Source organism: Vulpes lagopus, chromosome 6 (assembly GCF_018345385.1).
Source record: "Vulpes lagopus strain Blue_001 chromosome 6, ASM1834538v1, whole genome shotgun sequence".
NCBI classification, from domain to species: Eukaryota; Metazoa; Chordata; class Mammalia; order Carnivora; family Canidae; genus Vulpes; species Vulpes lagopus.
In genome coordinates this window covers 126,444,082-126,449,148 of record NC_054829.1, presented here as the reverse complement: position 1 = coordinate 126,449,148, position 5,067 = coordinate 126,444,082, and the positions used below count along the sequence as shown (strand labels likewise).

Below are 5,067 nucleotides of genomic sequence, written 5' to 3'. Positions count from 1 at the left end.
ATCTAAATGTGTTGACAGAGTAGACAGGTACTATTGACATAAAATAACTTTATATTGTAAGTTTTCATTTTAAAATAAGATGGTCAGGTTTCTGGGAGCAGGGAAGGGCATTGGGGCAGGCAGCACAGAGAGGAGCTCAGGGGCAACTTGGTGCACACACACTTTACAGCTGTTCACCCTTTGGTGTCTGCAACACCCTCTCTTTCTTTGCCCCATCATGACATCTGGCAGCCAGAAATGAACCATGACTATTCTCAATATCTCGACCAGAGAGATCTTTCACTCTCATGGGAATCCCACTGTTTTAAGTTGATCTCTGTATCTCAAAAGTGACTCAGCTGGTGTTTAAGAGGCCCTAGAGATCCTAGACAATGATAAAACATGCTATGTGGTAAAAGGTGTCTCAAAGGCTGTGAGCACATCAATAAAACTATTACATCTACTCTGATTAGCAAGAACCTGACTAGGGGAAGATTGAGAAACTGATGATAAAGACAGATAGAATAGATGCTAACTCCCTTCTGGGAGTTTCTCTGGCTGTCTGCAAAGCTGGAGCTATTGAGAATGGGATGCCCCTGTACCTCCACATTGCTGTCTTGGCTGACAGTTTTGAAGTGAGAGTATGATCAACAGTGTTGGCAATGAGCTGGCCATACAGGAGTTCATGATCCTCCCATTTGGTGCAGCAAACCTCAGAAAGCCATGTGCATTGGAGCAGAGGTTTACCACACCCTGAAAAATGTCATCAATGAGAAACATGGGAAAGATGCCACCGATATGGGGGATGGAAGCATGTTTATTTCTAACATTCTGAAGAATAAAAAAGCAGCTGCTGAAGAATGAGATCAAGATAACTGCTTATGCTCATAAGGTTGCCATTGGCATGGACGTGGCTGCCTCAGAGTTTTTCAGGGCAGAGAAAGTGTGATCTGGATTTGAGCAAGTATATCACATCTGACAAGCTGACCAACCTGTACAAATTCTTCATCAAGGACTACCCAGTCTATAGAACATCTCTTAACCAAGGTGACTAGGAAGCTTGAAAAAAAGTTCACAGCCAGGACAGGAATCTAGGTGGTAGGGAATGGTCTCAACAGTTAACAACCCAAAACAGATTTCTAAGATTTCGTAGGTGAGAAGTCTTGCAACTGCCTCCTGCTTAAACTGAACCAAATTGGCTCTGAGATGACATCTTTTCAGGCAAGCAAGTTGGTCCAGTCCCATGCATGGGGGGGGGGGGGGGGGGGGGGGTGGAGATGGGGGGGGGGCTTCATGGTGTCTCATCCCTGTGGGATACTGAAGACACATTCATTGCTGGCCTGGTGGTGGTGCTCTGCTCCAGGCAGATCAAAACTGGAACACTTTGCTAATATGAGCACTTGGCCGAATATTGCCAGTACCTCAGAAATAAAGAAGAACTGGACAGCAAGGCTAAGTTTGTTGGCAGGAACTTCAGAAACCCAATAGCCAGGTAAGTTCTACGCACACAAGCTCCTGAGTCCTTCCATCACTATTGGGCTGATTAGACCTCTGCTTCTGATTTTCCCATGGAAAGCTCAAGGTCCCAAGTGATAAGGCCCTTAGTTTGTAGTTACTTCCATCTCTCACCCCGGTAATGTTCTCTCACTGATTCCTTAGAAGTGTCACAGAGGCCCAACTTGGCCATCTGTAACTCTCTTGGTAACTCTAGCTCTGTAATCATGTGATTGACCCAAAACATTATTTTTCTCACTTTGCTTCTCATCACGTGTCTGGAGCCATGTGTATCCATAGTGTAATCTCATAATCTCAGAGGGTGTCTACAGGCAAGATCCTCAACAGTTTTGGGTGCAAAATGAAAAGGTCTCAGTGACCAATTAGAAGGAGAAGAAGAAGAAGAAGAAGGAGAAGGAGAAGGAGAAGGAGAAGGAGAAGGAGAAGGAGGGAAGGAGAAGGAGAAGGAGAAGGAGAAGGAGAAGGAGAAGAAGAAGAAGAAGAAGAAGAAGAAGAAGAAGAAGAAGAAGAAGAAGAAGAAGAGGAAAAGGAGAAGGAGGGAGAAGAAGAAGGAGAATAAATTAAATTAGGTTATCAGAAGGCATATTTAATTAATACAAGTTAATTTAAGGAAAAAATTTCAGGGAAAAAAATACCTCTTCATTTTATTCTCATAACATTGAATTTGTTTGGCAAACAAGGAAAAATTCAAGTAAAACATTTTCACTAAGTACTAATAAACTCTCACCATGTTTCAATATATAAGGATTTGCATGTGCAATAGCTTCACGATTTTCACACAAATTTCTGTGTAATCACAAACAGGTCAAGAATAGGCCTTTACCAGCATTCTCAAAGTCCTTTAATGTTCCTTCCAATCACAGGCCCCTCACTTTTCCCAAAATAAATACTACCTTGAACTCTAACACAATATCGTAGTCTTGATTTCTTTGTACTTTATCTAAATGGAATCATACACAGTATCTATTCATTTGGATCTGATGTCAGTTGCTTGACATGCTGTTTGTGTAACCCCCTTCAGTTTTGAGTTAATTTTTTAGTTCATGTATTTTCAGGCTATATAATGTCCCATGTAGCAATATATTTATAAATCCCTTCAGCTACTCATGAACATTTGGATTATTTGGAATTTTGGCTATTAAGAAGATTGTTGCAAAACATTGAAAACATCTACGTAAAACATCAAAAAACATTCTTGAATGTGAAGTCCTCATACATGTGCATATATTCCTGTTGTGATAGGATTTAATTAAGTAATCAAACACTATTGCTATCTCTAACACAAATCCTAGGATTCTAAGAATGCAAATGTGAGGAGATACTTTGAGTTGAAAGTCAGATCTACACACCAGGAGTCAAAGTGAACAGGAAAACACACACACACACACACACACACACACACAGATGCACACAAAATAATGGCCATTAAAGGGACTGTGTAGCACAGCTCTGAAACCTCTCCCATACCTGAAATAAGCTTCATTGAGTTAACGGATGGATCAAAATTCTCTCAAATATGTATCACAGATTTAATAACTGTTGCTTTGCCAAAATATGAAATAAAATAAAATCAAAAACAAGAAAACAAAACCATCCTAGCGTCAGTCACCTTATCGCTTACAGTCATCCTAATGAAAAAGAAAGCCATAAGAGCAGGCTTGGTAAATATGCCCCTGCAACATGGGCTCCCTCTCACTGAGCTTGGGATATTGCCACTGAATGTTGAATGCTCAACCAATTCCCAGTAGAGACTAAGGTCAGCCTTAGGGATAGCACCCTCCTTGGAGGAGTTCAGCTAGCCAATGTGGTAGATTGTGATAGACAGCTTACACTGGATCCTTCCTACCCTTGAATAGTAAATAATTCATCTGTTTTGGATTGGTATTTATGCTGAGTCATCAAGACCTACTTTAGAGCTCTCCTCAGTTTGGCTTCTTCCAGAGTATAGGCCCCTGACCTGTCATTATTTATGGCATTTACTTCAGAAAGCTTTCGACTGGAAATTTTTGTTCTCTTCCCTTGAAATGTGCATAAATTTTCTCTTAAACTCTTGCCAGTTTTTTGTTTGTTTGTTTGTTTGTTTGTTTGTTTGTTTGTTTTTAAACTCAGGGAATGTCTGTCTCAAAGACTTAGGAACAATCTCTCTGAAATGTAAACATCAGAGACGCCTGGGTGACTCAGCGGTTGAGGGTCTACCTTTGGCTCAGGGCATGATCCCAGGGTCCTGGGACCGAGTCCCACATGGGGCTCCCTGCATGGAGCCTTCTTCTCTCTCTGTCTATGTCTCTTCCTCTCTCTCTCTCTGTGTCTCTCATTAATAAATAAATAAAATCTTTTTAAAAAATGTGAACATCAAAGGAGATGACATTCCTATTACCTAGTCTCTAACTAAAGGAGGGTAGGAGCCTAAATTAAATTAACAGCAATTAGCAAATGTAGGTAGCCTGATCCTAGAGAAAAACATTTGCAAACTCAGAAATAACTCAGTGTGCTGGACACATGCCACTGATAACTCCCAACTTCAAGATCCTCGAATACTTTTCCACTAGCTCATCCCAAAGCTAATAAACTCTCCAGTGTTTTGTTTCAGTGGGTGTGAATTCAGTCCCCTTCCCTATTGCAAAATCTCAAATAAGATTGAGATTCCTTGTTTAACACTGTCTGGTGCAATTTTTGCTTTGACGTGGGTGTGGCTATGTGTTTCTGTTTTCCTTCTCTATATGCGGTGTCTTGGCCAGCAAATTTTCTCAGGGACAAGTTAACTGATTTATTATAATGGGATCACGAATAGTGCCTTGGAAAAGCAATCCACAGTACAGCAAAAATGGTATAAGAGTGGATTCCTTTGAACCTAATGCCTATAATATTTCCAATATAAAATACCTTTGTCTGAGTACGTTCTCATCATTGTTCCCAGTGACAAAATTGAGTGCTTTTTTTGCCTCCTTTAGCAATTTTTGGCCTTATGGACTAGAAGTCCTGCTTCTGAGAGGAGGGATGTGTTTACCCAAGAACATGTGAAGAACATTTCACTAAACTTAAAATTATTTACTTTGGTTATTTTGAGCTCCTTTTGCCAATAAAACAACAATCAAAAAGGAAGTTAACTATACTGGCAGAGATAATTGACCTCAGTTATCATGAGGAGGTGGTGTTGCTGCTGTGGAATGTGAATAGATCTGGAGCTAAGGAGATTCCTTAGGGAACCTCTTAATGCTTTAATTGAGTCAAAATCTAAATGGCAATTGCAGCAAAGACATGATAACCAAAGAATTGGAACCCTCAGGCATGAAAGTATGATTTATCCCATGCACCAGTGCTCTTGGCTAGCTGAAGTGCTGACTCAAGTTGAGGGAAATCTACATGAGCAGTGGAAGAAAAATATAAAGAATATCAGTTATGGCCAATCGCAGGACCAACTGCAGCAATTGGTTACATCTTCTTGAAATTTGTTGGTTGTTATTTGTTATATTTAATGAATGTGTCTTTTATATAAATCTGCACAAACATAATTTTCTATATTATAAGAAAACTTTCACAATAAGATAAAGGTTATCTTTATTATTTACTTAA

General features: G+C 40.0%; 1 pseudogene; it reads left to right on the top strand.

Moving 5' to 3' along the window:
• The first annotated feature begins 244 nt into the window (after nucleotides 1-244).
• Nucleotides 245-1,475, top strand: LOC121493746 (annotated as a pseudogene).
• Nucleotides 1,476-5,067: the final 3,592 nt, after the last annotated feature.